This window comes from Ochlerotatus camptorhynchus, unplaced genomic scaffold, assembly GCF_037179485.1.
Source record: "Ochlerotatus camptorhynchus isolate MF236.1 unplaced genomic scaffold, CSIRO-AGI_Acam_v1.1 ptg000071l, whole genome shotgun sequence".
Taxonomy (NCBI): Eukaryota; Metazoa; Arthropoda; class Insecta; order Diptera; family Culicidae; genus Ochlerotatus; species Ochlerotatus camptorhynchus.
In genome coordinates, this window is record NW_027040561.1 from 852,496 (window position 1) to 868,246 (window position 15,751).

Here is a 15,751-nt window from a genome sequence, read left to right on the forward strand (position 1 = left end):
TGCTCAGTGGAGTTGCCCGAATGAAACAGATATATTGGTCAAGGTAAATTGTTGATCAAGGCAAGTTCAGATCTTGACAATTTGTTGTTGGGATAAAGAGAGACTAAAATACAAAAGAAACTGCTGCAATCGAACCCCATATTTTTCGAGATTAGTATCCGTGGAAAATCATAAACATCACTACATGCCAAAACGTTCGTTAGTGTGCGTGCATAAAACGTAATTAATCTCTACTGAAGATAATGGTAAGGTTGAATTTTGCGGCAGTTAAGGTTGATGTTAATACTGACGTAGTCACAATATTAAAGTAGATTTAAATGCCATGACGTTCGTTTTTATGCTTATTTGGTTAATCCGGTTAACATTTTCGAAGATGGCCAAGAACATGATTATCCATTTGAAAAGGAATCAGACCATCTATGCAGAAGAAGCCCTGCGATAACTGCATCCCATCTGCGATTTGCCGCGGACATACGTTTTCGAAAACGAAGAGGAACCTTTATTGGAACCAAGACATTCCATTGTTCGTAGTATTCGCGTCAAGGAATTGCAAACAATCGACAACAGCCGATAATCTTTTATCCCAAGCCGGAGGATCACAGTTTAAATAATTTTCCTGAAGTTTGTAGAACTTCCCTGGAGTTCAATGAACTTATCTGAAAGTTGTTGAACTTCTCTGCTTTATTGGAGGAAATTATTTAAAGTTTGCAATACTTTCCTAAAATTCACTACAGTTTCCTATAGTTCGCAGAATTTTCTACAATATGGGAACTGCAATGAAGCTCTAGCAACTCAGTAGTAATTCAAGGTGAGGGCTACCTAAACCCACTGGGCAAGAGTAACTAACCTCATGTGAGTTTCATTCCTGTATTATCGGCATTATCGGTTAAACGATTTTCAAAAAATAGCGTCATGGTTGCCAGAATTTATTTTCGATCTCGCCGTTGAGTCAAACATATCTATTTATTTTTAAAAATCCAAGCAAATTTTCCGTCCCTCAGGATGATTTAGTGGTAAATACCACCTTCGCCAGCTGCTGAGTGCAAGACACAAAACTTTCGGATACCTACTATCTCCTTTATTGATCTCCGGTAAAAATCTTTCAACAATGGTCGCTACTAAAGTGGCTTCATTTTTTTACAGAGTCGCTTTTCGAAGCACGACAAGTGAGCTCTCTATTTTCTTCATGAGATTTTTTAATTTTTCCAGATTTTCTACACGATAGGGTTAACTATCCCATTTCCGGCCTATTAGGCACAACCTGCACTTAGTCTTTCTTAATCTAGCGCAATTTAGCACCGCACGGAATGTTATTATTACTGATGGCTTCCAAATGTATTTACCTTTCCGTACGTTCCGTAAGATTTGATAAAGAGAAACCAATCGTTGAGATATTGTCAAAAGTCTAACACTGCTTCTTGACGCCAAACTCGGCCTACGGAATCTAGAACTCGGCCTAACGCATTGGAACTTCATTGAAACGCCAATGAATTTACTTCGGCCTATCGGATGAAGATAAAGATTGATTCGGTCGGAGCGCTTCATTTGTATTTGAGAAGATTGGGTGCAAATATTCATATCACGCGTTCTTATTGACTTCGTTCGATAGAATTTGAACTAAAGTATCGTACCAAATGCATAATTGACTTGTTAACTCTGAAATCATGGATTTAATTGAAGTTTTCTGCACGATAGGCCCAAAATGGGCGATTAGGCCGAAGTAGTTCTCTACCCTACATCCATAAAAAAAATACTCGAAATAGGACGAAATTCAATGCCTACTATGATTACGTGGCTGTCTCTGACAGTCCTGCTCGCTTCTTTCTCTTTTACTATTATGAGTGAAGCGAACAAATATTAATTGATTTATCACAAAGTCGACTAAATCAATATGAATCTTACTTGGGAGTCAAAGAAAACTTCTTTAATGCCATTTGGATTAATGCAATCATCTTTTGAACCTTATTTGACTGCATTTGTTCAATTCATAACAGTTGTATCGTTCATAGTCCATATACGCCTTCATAATCGGCTTTGTAAACTTCAAAACACTTGTTCTCAAAGAACCCAAAATGAAATATTTTAAAACCATCACAGATTTGATTGTTAGGATCAATACTAACATCCTGTGAAGAAAAATCTGAGGTACATGAATGTTATAAAAAAGTGCCTTCAGACATAGCATGCGGGACTAGGTTATGTTGATCCCCATCAAGGGGATCGTCTTTGATTGAAGCTAAAATGCAACAATAGCACGGATGCTTCTTGGTGAGATTGTTTCTGATATTATCTATTTAAAAATATACATGATGCTCTTAAATTTGACAAAATTCTTCCCATCCCATTTTTGTGTCTTTGAAATCATCTTTGAACGCCAAATGGATTGTCTGCACATTTTTGAGCATGTGGTGGAAATTACTGTAAATCATATATACTGGGTGGAGGGGGGTTGGGTAGCCTAAGGGAATCAAAGGATTTGTTGACTGGACGAGGGTTTGTGGATTTTCCAGTCCCTTGTCAAGTGATAGGACATGCAAATTACTAAAACTAAACATCACTAAGTCAATAGTCATCTCGTAAAAAAAGGAACATCGGTAGCCAAACTAAACTGATCTTGAAAAAAAACGAACTAACTAAACCTCCGGTGAAGCAGCTGGCGAGTCAGGTCGACGTCAAACAGTGCGGAGACCCTATTGAAGAGTCTTTGCAAACCACCGATTGCGTCGAACATGCTATATTTAGTTTGCTGTATGGGCAGGCGTAGCAATGAATTATTCCGTAGGGCTCTGGGTTGAACATTGATGTCAATTTACTCAAGGACAACAGGGCAATCGGTGCGTCCTTGCAAAATATCTGCAATTAGCAATGCCCTTGCTGTATCTCTTCGGACCGACAGGGGCTCCAGATGGATCAGTTGCAAACGACTTTCGTTGCTAGGCAATCGCAAGGGATCCGTCCAAGGCAGTTTACGTAACGCATATCTCAGGAACCGTCGCTGAACAGACTCAACTCTTTCGACACCGTTGTTGTAGTGAGGAGTCCACACAACCGAGCAGTATTCTAATATGGAGCGAGACAAGGAGCAGTACAACGATTTAAGGCAGCAGATATCCGTGAAGTCTTTGGCAATTCTGAAGATAAACCCTAGAATTCTGGAAGCTTTGTGGACGGCATACGAGATATGCTGCTTGAAAGAGAGTTGTGTATCCAGAATCCTAGGTCCTCAATTTCAGTGCATAACAAAACATACTTGAACATAATAGTCTCTTTCTTGCGCGAAAAAGAGACAACCGAGCAATTGGACGGGTTAACCTCCATATGATTCAGAATACACCAATCACCAAAAGCATTCAACTGACATTGCTTCAACAGTCTTCAATTGAGTGAATTCGAAGGTGATCCCTTGTTCTTTTTAGGCGTACTTCAACAACTCTTACACCAGTAACTGAGGGTTTAAAACGGTTAGCGGTGAATTTCGACAAAAACATTACCAAACCATTGATTTCGAAGTTTAGAAGTTTTGGCTTGAGCTTGAGCTTGATTGACCGCCCACGGTTGCTACTCTGTTACTGCCAGATCAGCTGTAATTACACAGAGAACCAATAGACGATGCTTGGGACTAGCAATCATCCTCAATGTGTAAAAACTGGTGATCTTAAATTAGGCAATACCAGCGCCGGCCGCGCCCGAACACAGGTCAAGAATGGAATGGGAAGGATTGTGTTGACATGACACTCGCTTTGATGGAAGCCGAGAACACCTCTGCACTTCCACGAGGAATCACTGGGATGTTGGATAAGAGGGTTGGGTTTGCAGCAGGGTTCGTTTTGGTAAACGATAAGCTGAATTGGTGTCCTAACGATCATATAACGCGATGGAGCTTGGGACTAAACCCACGGTATTCTGCTCAGTAAGCAAAAACGTTTGCCACTAGGCAGACGAGCACCTTTTTAATCACCGAGTTGCTGTTATTACCATGTAGTCATATTAACAAATAAAACGATTGACGAATCTTGAATGTGGATGGGCCTGAGATTAGACTCATGATGTTCTGCTCAGTAAGCAAAAACGGTTGCTCTTAGGCCACCGAGCCCCTCATATCACATAATACCGTTGCTCAAATTTGTGTATCCATTCAAACCCGGAACCAACGACAACAACGAGTTTCGCAAAATACACGATACACAAGCGATTTTACCATAAATCTCTTTGATATGTAAGGACCTGGGACCGCGTTTTTCTGCTCAGTAAGCAGGCCACTGTAACCGACGATCTTTCAAATCCGAAAACTAAAAACTACGAAAAAGTACTTAGGCCTTCATTAAGTTCCACTTTCACGCGACGTTCAATGACAGGGTCCTATCCAGGATTACATCTGAAAAATCCAAATCTGGCCAACGCCCACCTAAACCTGTTCTAATCCACCTGAAATGACTAACGAATGGAAGACTTTGACTACCCAGCCATGCAATAGTCTCATTCCGTGCCTTATGGCAACTTGATGATTCTATTGCGCTCATCTTTTGGCACCACGCAGGGGAGACTTGGTCCTGTACCCAATGCTTAACTTATCTCCATTCCACTCAGCTACTCGCAATTTCTTGTGATATAGTGGGCGGAATATTATTATATGAGACAATTCAATGCAGACGTCTTTCCAAATTTACAGATCGACAGGTAATCGGTGAGTTACCACGATAGTTGCTATTCAACAACTCGACAACGTCCCATCGTCAACGCCTGCTATGAGAATTTCCCATTGCAGACGCCAACGAAATGACGTCATCGAGCTATCGATCAACTACCCTGGTTATCGCCTGGTACCTTATAGCACGATGCTAGGAGGCGAACCGGAAGAATCGATGAGCTACCTCTCCCCCGGAAGTGATTCTTAATTTTGGAGTGATTAAACCAAAAACATAAATCTTGAACTAAGATAAAATTTAAAAAATCCTGACAAATTGAAGGATTGTCTGAGGAATTTTGATGAAAATATCAAATTAGTTTTAGATGCGTTTTATCTACAATTCACTCTCTTTTGTAATCCTGAGGACAACTCTAAAAGAATGATTCCTGGTGAATTCCAAGGCCTCTGGTGTTCGACAATTGTTAAACTATTGAACTGTTCGGTTAAAAGTTTCAAAATCAGTAAAAAATTCAAAAATTATTCCGAGTTTGTACGGATTTCTTTCAGTTAACCTCATTTAAGGGGGTATTCCCGATCTTTTTTTTCAAAAAATCAAATTTTTTTTTTCACGTTTTTTTTGTACTTTAGACTATATACTTTCATCCCTCCAAGCCGTTTTCCGATCAGCGAATTCGGTGTCCAGGCATAGCTGACTAATGGTAAGAACCCCCAAATGGTTTTAACTAAAGTCAAAACTTTAAACGCGTTTTTCTCGAAACCACATTTTTTTTATCGGGCGAAGATTTTTCTCAGAAACTATAAGAGATATTGACTTGAATCTTTGCGCATTTTGTTCCTTATTAAATTCTTTGGAGCTTCTCCCACTTTCAGCCAAAAATATTAACATTTAACATTGTTTGAAGCACCTTAAAGCTGCAAAAAAGCGGGCTAAAAATCGCCTGTTTTTTCATATGGCCGCCATTTTGTTAATTTGCAAGATTTTTTGCTGCCAACGGGAGAAGCTCCAGAGAATCTTATGCAGATTATTAATTTCATCACGAAATCTGTTTCAGATGAAGCCGTTCCAGAGAAAAGTCTTCGCCCGTCCTGGCGTTTGCGGCGAACAGGGGTCTGTTTGCCGCCATTTTGTGACGTCAATAATGTCTTTTTTTATGTCGAAAAAAATTTATTTGTAAACTTTAATGTTCAATAAACAAGAATCCCAAAGAGTAAGGCGCATTACTATTCATTTTCCTTGAAAAAAAATTAATTGAAAAACAGGCCGAAAAAAGGCAAAAGATTGGGAATACCCCCTTAATGATCAACAATAATTTGTCAATTTTATTGATTCCTTAAGGCGCTTGATAGAGTGATTACAAGAAACCGAGCTGATCAGCAAAAGGAATAATAATTATTAAAAAGATCTTTTGACCGCTCGGCACTCGCATTCACTCTGCCAGGCACCTAGTGGTCATTTGATAAATAACCAACTTTTTCAGCTGTTCATATACCCGGTAAATTTTAACCGACGTTAGTATTCTAAAATCAGTATTATTATTGGGATTATGAGACGAATTTCACGGAATTATTTGAAGGTTGAAAATCGACTCTTTATTCCTCTTAATAACTAGTTACATGAAACTTAAGTTCAATTTACTTTGATGCTTTTTGGAAAATTTCAAAAGCAGTTTTTTTCGACGCATTATTTTAGATTGCAAAAATCTCGCGTCATTTTGTGTAAAATATCAAAAGGAATCGAATAGTGCGAGTTTTTTGCAATCTGAAATAATGCGTCGGAAAAAAAACTGGTTTTGAAATTTTCCAAAAAGCATCAAAGTAAATTGAACCTTAACTCTACACAAAAATCTTAACTCTACGCAACATTTTTCTAGTGGGAGGTGCTTGGAGTTACTTTATAAATTTAGTTTAACCAGCGGTATTTCCTTAACCTCAATCTACCTGTGCACCAACTTTCAAAACATAAACATTTATCAAAATATAGCTTGCAATGGATAGATATCGAGTAAACTAGAAGATTAAGTGTATTTTCAACAGATTCTAGTATGAATATGGCATTAAATCTGGTTTTGAAAGTTGGTGCAAAGGTAAAAAGTGAGATTGCGGGACGCCACTCAACTTCGATTTGGCTATTCGTTAAAAGTGTGATTTCAAGAAGCGTCACAAATAAACGCAATTCGTACCTCTTAAGGTTGGTTATGGATATTGATGAATAATCAGGTAGTTATTTGAGCTCTTGTTTTCTCTGTTTCGTTCCGTTTCGTTCCAGATTGAGTATGTTGAGTATGCTACACAGCTCTGAAAGAATTTCGTCAAACTTAATGAGGATATGGATACAATTTTAACATTACCCTTAATGATCCCCTACGACTGAAATTTTTTTAAAAGTTAACAATCAATCAACTCAATTCTGACTTATATCTGAATCTAATCCTGAAAATATTTTTTTTTTTTAATTTTGAAGAATTTCATGCTAGTTTGAAGTGGAAGTTCCGGAAAGGTTCCTACTCCATACAAGAAATTTTGAACACTATTTCAAAAAAAAATTATTAGAGTTCCAAAAGATTTTAAAGAAATTTCCAATTCTAAGGAGAGTTTCATGAGAATTCTAAAGACAATTCCAAGAAAATTCCAAAAGATTCTTCTCTGAAGAAAATTCCCATTCCATTCTGAGGTCAAATCCAAGTAAATTTTGGAAGAATACTTTCTAAATTCTAAAGGGTGTACACCATCAGATTTCTGAGGAAATTGTTTTCAAGATTCTGAACCTTTGATTGGAAACCAAATTGAAGATCCTAGTCTAAGAAAACTGTTTAAGATTATGGGACAAGAAATTTTTGACATCTCCGGGATCTCAAGTTGGTAAGAATTCCATGAAACTTCGCATAATTGTACACTAGAGGCAATGAACCAAGTTTGAGGTGGAACTCAACCATTTTGATTCACGCCTAATTTTTCATAATGAGTAATTCTCGTTGAAACCAGGCCGCCATTGACACAGCTCAAATTAATGGACCCCTCGCTCGCTCTAGGAGGCCTAACAGTTTTCAAAAAAGTTGAATTTCTAGCAATTCTTGACATATGTATTGTGTGGTTGTGTATTGTTGGCTCATTGTTCGCGTGTATGAATACGTTCATCAAAATGATTTTGACGATTGGTTTTTCTCGAAGGAAGTTTGTTCTGTATTCCAGATTCACTAAGTATGTTGAAGAATTGCGCAATTCAAGTACTCAAAAAGGCAGTCCGTGCTTCTGTTCTAACCTTTTTGCCAAAACTAATCACACTAACTGGAGAAAAGCTTCGAAACCTGTCGTTTGGAAACGACTCGTCTGTAGCAGAAACGACCCTGTCAGCCTATGGAAGTTTCAGACGACGAAGATGAGATTAACGTGGAGGAAGTACCGACCCCGTATTGTCTCTGAAATAATATTCCTGGCAGTCTCGTGTAATTGAATAGGAAGTGTGTGAGTGATTGCAGTCTCCATGTCATCGATGGCCTCTTCCACATCAGGTTTGAGATCGCATATCCTATTGTTTATTGTTTATTGTTGTTTTACATCAACAGGCTGGATGAAGCCCCAATGATGTTAACCTTATCAACTATGGTAAAAAAAATACATTCAAGCATGGTCATGACATAAAAAAACTCTTGCAGAGTTAAAAGGAAAAACGGTGCTTCAGGTTTGAAGGAACAAAGTGGAATGAACGTTTATTCTCTAAATACTTGCTAACGTAACACAATCGCGGGTTACTTGGTTTTCACTCCTCCCTAATCCGTGATGCCTAAGAATTGGCGTAGCAGGTTGGTTTGCTGTCGAGATGTATTCGAGCTTCACTGTTTGCTGCTCCAATGCTTCGTGTACAAAATGGTAGCGAATACTAACATGCTTTGTTCTTGGATTATACGAACCGTTGTTCGCGATGCTGATTGCCGACTGATTATCGCAGTAGATTGGCATTGCTTCAACTTCTGTTAGCTCCGAACGCAGATTCTTCCACTGAATGGCCCGCGAAAGTGCCATGAATTCCGCATGATGAAAGGGCTACGGTTGGTTGCTTTTTCACATTCCAGGCTATGGCAGCCCCTTGCATGGTGAACAAGTAACCTGTTGTCGATCTTCTGTCATCAGGATCTCCTCCCCAATCGGCATCGCTATACCCTTGAAGGCCTCCAGTATCGTCCTTAGAGTACAGCAACCTTTTCTGCGCTGTTCCCTTCAGGTATCGTATTATACGCTTGGTTGCTTCCCAATGTTGTCTACCACAGTCGAATTGACTCACAGCATTCACAGCGTACGCAATATCTGGTCGACTAGTTTGCGCTACATATGACAAATAGCCAACTGCTTCCTTGAAGGGTACTCTTGACATCTGTGGTGCCTCCTCAGCCGTTTTGGGAGACATCGATTTATCGAGTCTCAGACTTGGATCTGCTGGTGTTGCTACAGGAGTAGCGTCCGTCATCCCAAAGCGCTGGATTATCTCTTGAATATATGATTGTTGGTCCAACGAAAGATGTCCTTGCACTCGATCTCTGACAATTCGAATTCCCAGGCAGTGTGAAGCTTCACCCAAGTCTTTCATTTGGAACTTCTTCAGTTTTTTCTTCAACGCCAGGTTGTTTGTAAATATCAGCAGGTCATCTACGTATATCGTCACAAATAGCATAATGTCACCATCCAGGATCCAGTACAGGCACGTATCTACTTGTGATCGTTGCAGTCCGAATTCTCGCAATACGCCATCCAGTTTTCCGTTCCATACATGGCTCGACTGCTTGAGGCCGTACAGCGCTTTCTTGAGTCTGCACACCTTGCCGTTGACCTTATCGAATCCTTCCGGCTGCATCATGTACAATTCTTCATCGCCTAGCTCACCCTGCAGGAACGCAGTGGCCACATCCATCTGGGACACATCAAAATCAAACTTCACTGCTAGTGCCATGAGGTAGCGAATTGTTGAATAACGTACTACCGGAGAATATACATCTTCATAGTCGATTCCTGGTTTCTGCGAGCAACCCTTCACCATGAGTCTCGCTTTGTATCGCTGTATGTTGCCGTCGGGTCCACGCTTAGTTTAAAAAACCCACTTGTTACGGATTGCCTTACGTCCTTCAGGTAGATCGGTTAACATCCACGTCTGATTCTGGTCCAACGATGTGATTTCTTCCTTCATTGCTTGTATCCACAGCTTTCGATCAGGTCGCCGCATGACCTCGTCGTAGGATTGTGGATCGTTCTCCATGTAAACATTGATCGTTGATGAATCAGATGGCTGGGTGAGAAAATCATCACCAGAAAAGGAACCATAACTAACAAAATCATCATACTTGCCTGGGTATACGCGCTCCCGACCGCTGCGCCTTAACCCTTGTTGACTTTCTTCAACTGGTCTTGTTTGTTGCGGTGGGAGCGCAGGTTCGACGCAGGCATCTTCGAAATCGTCACAAGATGTGCTTGAGCTGCTGTTCGCTGATTTTTCTTCGTCATCAGAGCTGACTTCGTTCTCATCAGAACATTCGATAGGCACTACGACTTCTTCTGTGAATAGTTCCATGAATTCGACTGACTTCGAATCATGTTCACAAGCTGCAACGGACTTTGGAATGCTTTCGGTGATTTTTCACAAATATTCGTTGAAAAATTACAGGAAAACTGTGAAAAATCATCGAACTGTTTACCGAACGTTCAGCTGTTGAGATTTCGGTAAAATTTAACAGATTTCGGTAAAATAATCTTAGTGTATAGAAAATCGAAAGAGGTATCGATTTATGAGGAGTAGAATCGGCTAGCACTAGGCCAAACCGCAAAAGATAAAAAAAATCCCTTGATCATCCCCAACCATCGTTTTAAGCTTATCAAATTATCTCTAATGCCGCGGCGGCTCTCTTAGCGATGTGATATCGCTTGCATTTGCATCCACAATTATTCGAAAACGAAAACAATAAAACATTAAATGTAAACAAATAAACGCACACCTACGGGCAGCGGATGATAATGATGATGGTGATCCATTGCAAAAAGTTATGCACACGTATTGGCTGCATTAAGCATATTTACTTTTGCAGCTAAGCTCCGTAATCCCTTGCAGAGATAGCAGGTATAAGAAAAACGAGATGATATTTACCGGCCGCACAGACCGACAGACAGACAATCCCATGGAAATAACTGAGGGAAAAGTGTTTGCCATTATTGCTGTCGGGGTAATAATTTCCGAGCGCGCAAGTGAGCGAATGCAGCATAACGATTTGCATTTTTTGCAGGGTACTTTTTCGAATGCTTCAAATTGCATCCAATTTGAACCAATCGACCGACGATGACGACGGCTTTGAGGAATAACGTATCAGAATATGACATTCATCATTCAACCAACCGGAAGGCTCCATCGAATGTACAGCACTCCGCACACGAGCGCTGTCGAAGGACGTAACATGTTTCACGCTCTGAAAAGGCTATAAAATGTGCATGATTATCGATCGATTCGTCGCTTCGATGGGTGCTATCAGCTCTCTGAGTATAGGTACGGATGTAGTATCGAATTGATAAGATAACCGAGTCGTCATCGGCGAGTCGACGACGACGACGATGTGATAAAATTTTCAACAATGTCATAAACACTTTCTCTTCGTAGAAACGTTCGCGGCGGCATCTGAATTTTCCTGATAACGAAATGAGCTCTAGGAAGTGTGATATCACACAGCGACAATACGCCGTGGATGTCACGTTTCGTTGTTGTAGACATCGGTGCAGGCTCTGAAAGTTATTCAATGCGAACAAATGTTCCTGACAGAAATAGATAGGGAAAGAGAAGCCATTTGCATAGATTTAAATATCTATGTTTTTGCTAGAACAATCCCTCTGCTTGCATCAAGAGGTAATGAACTACATTTGGGGGGCGACTGCACTTGAAGCAGGAGGAAGTGATGGAACCGCGTTTAGCCATTCACACACGCGCCCTAGGCCATAAACTAATCACAGAGCGTCACACCGAACGTGGCGAGATCATCGTCTATATAGTGACATGCCCACCTCTGGGAAATCCCTGAGGGGGCCAAAAGTGATTCGCCTTTCATAGGTACCTTCCTTCCTACACTACGATCTGCAGAGACAGATTGGCCTCAACAATAAGATACACCCGGCGAGTGAGAAGGGAAAGTGCACACGCAGACACTTTTATCTCGCAACCATTGCTGCCAGAGCGATTGGCGAATTCGTCTTGCTAGGCGCAAAAAAAAAGTTTTTAATGATCTACTCTACTGCAGCAAATAAAACATGTGCGGTAATTTGCTTTCATTTGTCGAATGGTGTCTTAAACTCGCGCTAGGGGGCAACTACTGGGGGGAAGAAGAATGTTTGCCAATAAGACGTAGATGACCTACAGTTAGAGAGAGCTGAAATGTATCTACTAGATTAAACAATATTCGCAGAACTGGTTGTCAAGAATTCTCATTCAATTGTAGGGGAGAGTGGACACACTTGATTCTCTGTATTAATTGTGGAAATTTTGTCAGCGAAAAAATCATTGAAGATAATGAAGATGACCTAGTATGACTATATAAAATCAAAATTAGTTTTCTGTTTTTTTATCTAGAATAAATAAATGTTGAGTGATATCTCAGCGCGTATGCATCCAATTTTAAACGTTATGTGCGTGACGGTGTGCACGGTGTAGAAAAATGCAAGAAAATGCTCACACACATTAGGGTTAAATCTTTTAGTATAACATTACTAGCAAAACAATGGGCTACAATACATGGGAAACAACTGAGATGAACAAGCCTAATAACACTTCATCGGATACCTACATAGATCCTCGATTTGAAATTCGCTAATTTTAAAAATGATGCTATTAGCTGAAATCGAACTTTGTTACCTAGTGGTCATACCAAAAGACCATAACACAGCCACGTTGCTCCCATGGATATGTCCGAATGACTCCGGTGGAAATGGATCATGGAAGTAGATCCAATATGCAAGTGAAGTGACTGTCGGGGTACACGACCCCTCTTCGTTGTAACAACTTCTGTCCATCATTACATCTTCATTCTGCCATCCCAGACAGTGGGTAAACATAACGTTTTACATGCTTCAATACGCCACATGGATCCCTCTATTCAACCAGAAACACCAAGACCTCCAGTCTCGCCGTTATTTCCCATGTTGAGTTGAAAGAAAAAGTTCGGATATCAAGCAAAGCAAGAGTAGTCTTCTTACCTTTTTCTTCGGCTTGGCACAGCCTCGCGAATCAATAAGACTATTGTTGTTGTTGATGTTGGCATTAGTCGGCGTCGCGGCCGTCTCCTCCATCGTCGTCGTAGTCGTGATTGATGTTGCCATGCCCTTCTCTTCCAGTTCAGGTTTTTTCTCCAGCTGCTTCTGCAACAACGAGAACTTTTCCTCGTCCGGAGCTTTTCCACCAGTGCCACCACTGTGCGCCAGAAGCAGCAGGTTTTCTGATGTTGGCCCGTCGCCTAGCATCATTATCGTGGCACACGCAATGTTTTGATTTGGAACAAAAGACGGACGAACTTTGAACCTCTTCGAACCAACCGCACCGCACACAGCAGGGCAAGGGGACAACCACACGATGACTGGGCGCCTTGTTTTTGTGGATTTCTTCGCGCTTCGCTCGATATATTTAATACAATGGAGAATAGCACCGCGACAAAAAAAAAAGAAAGTTCAAGGGCAAATTTTCCTTCGAGATTACGAAGCAAGTCCTACTCTATCTAAACTATTTGCAGAAAGGATCGATTTCTTCCGTCAAAACTTAAAACCTAATCTTACTTTTCAATATTGCTTACAAGCAACGTGAATTTTGAAAACACCGAAAACGGAGAAATGAAGAACAGCAAAACACTTTTTCCAACACTATCAGAATGTTTTTTTTTTGTGATAATCAACAAAAGCGCTGATTTTGAAAAATTACACACACGCTTATATTACTTCACACGAATATATTGGGCCAGATAGGATTTTATATCGCTTCCTTTTTTTTTTGCTTTCTGATACCAATTTTCAAGCTTTCCTCAGCGCAATAACCGCGTTGAAGAGGAGCAAAAAAAAACCGACCGATTGCACAAAACTGTTGAACTGGTGCCTTTTTTGCCTGCTTTTGGTGCACACAACCAACAACCTCACTGACGGAAATGGAGGAATGTGATACCGGAGCGAAGGTAGGTAGATATTGCGCGCGCGAGCGGGGAGATAACACCGAAACGATTAAAAACCACCACAAACACGGAACGAACGTCTGAACGAACTAACGGATCTCAAAAGACTGAAGCAAAAGCAACAAACAACCGAAGAGTCTTCTTTTGATTCCTTGCAGCAGCAGCAGCAGCAGCTCTTCTCACTCCTCACGAAGCGGCAACTATTTTTTTGTTTTTGTTTTGTACGAAGAAGCCGAAAAGCGTAAACAACAACCGAGACAAAAAAGTGAACGCAAACGAAAACAAAACGCGAAGCTGAAACAAACCGTATACCACTCGTACCAGTGTAGTCAGATTTTAATTTCAACAATAATAATTATTGTAGATTCAAGGATAAGAAAATAATCAATTTCAATTAATGAGGCGAATTTTAAGATCATAAGTTGATTTTCATAAGTTGTTTTTTTTTTAATTCGTATACAGAATTGAAAAATAAACTGAATAAACTTTAAAAAAGGGTATATCAGATTCTACTGAAATAATGATTTAATTCTTACATAAAATAACTGACAACACTGGTTTGTAGCGAACCGGTGGGAGTCGACTGTCAAACTTCGGGTATTCATGGTATCAGAATTTTATCGGGGCATTTTTCAAGGGGGACGACACATCTAAATCTCTAAATCTAAAGCTGGAGTTCTCTTTGATTCGGTCGTATGTCGAGATGAAAGTCTGTGGGTTCGAAAAAAATTAATATCATTGTGCTCATAAAACAAAGCTCTTCCATTGGCGTCTTGCAGTGAAACTTTTCCAAGCTTTCGCCTCCTACATTTCGAAGTGAGAACTACTAGAAGGAGGATAGTTTCCAAATTTTCCAAGTAAAACAGACGCTTTTTGGTTCAAATCGGTCCATAAAGAAAAACTAATAATTTCCCGTGGAAACTTTTACTTGAATCATGTAAGAAAACGTGTTTGAAAACTATTTGTTATTATTTCGGTATGGATCGGAGATGTTTTCATGGCAAATAATGCATAACAAGTTTGCACCCACAGGGAGAGGTTACCTCCAGCGCAGCTGCATTTTTTCAGAAAATGGTAAATATGTGCGATTTTCACTAAGATGAAAGTGTAAATTAAGTGCTGGTGGTAATAGAGAATTGGTTGTATAGGACGCCAATATTCAATAAATGTTCATTTTGGCCTTTTTTAAGCAAACATATTGATACTCACAATTTTCAACGGAAAACGCAGCGGAACTTGAGTCACTCAACACGCACCATACTATAAAATGGTGCTAGATGGTCTTCAAAGTGATAACAAGATGACAAATCATCTTTATTTTGAGTAATTGAGCTTCTGTCTACCATCATATTTACGATGCAGCATTGATGGAGCCGTGAAATGAAATGAATATATTTTATGAAAGTTCACCTGGAAAAGTCAAAGATGCACATCAGTCTGATCGTAAAAACGTCTTCTTCTTCAATTCGAATGTTATATTGGAAGGATCTCCGGCAGGCTTGATGAAAATTATGATTTAATGCTAATTTTCACGAATTTTATATGCAGTCTGTCAACATTATCATCATCATTCAGTGGCGACATCTGCATTGAGCTTTTGCGGTAATCTTCCAATATGATGCATAAAAACCAAAAGTTGTTTTCTTCAATATAGCGGAACGGAGTAAAATTGGCGTTGGCATGAGAGAGAGAGAGAGAGAGAACTAGTGCTTTTCTCTCTCTCTCGTACCAACGCAAAATCTCGCCCCGCGCGTGAAATATCGCTCAGAACGGAATTCACCTTTATTCCATGGTGGCACCAACAATCAATACGAAACTAACGATTTTAAATTGGCTCACTACTTGACTAGCCTATTGGTCCCAAGCAGACAATTAACGTACCTTATTCTAGTCAAAATTCTAGTAATACACAATGTTTGTTTTGATTCGC

General features: G+C 40.0%; 1 protein-coding gene across 1 annotated transcript in view; it reads right to left on the reverse strand.

Annotated features, from left to right (window-relative positions):
* The window catches only part of LOC135697528 (coronin-1C-like), a 206,538-nt gene extending 192,549 nt beyond the window's left edge, over positions 1–13,989 (reverse strand). Inside the window, exon 1 of the mRNA XM_065217284.1 lies at positions 13,436–13,989. The gene's annotated coding sequence lies outside the window, so the exon portion shown is untranslated. The remainder of the gene's footprint in view (positions 1–13,435) is intronic.
* Positions 13,990–15,751: the final 1,762 nt, after the last annotated feature.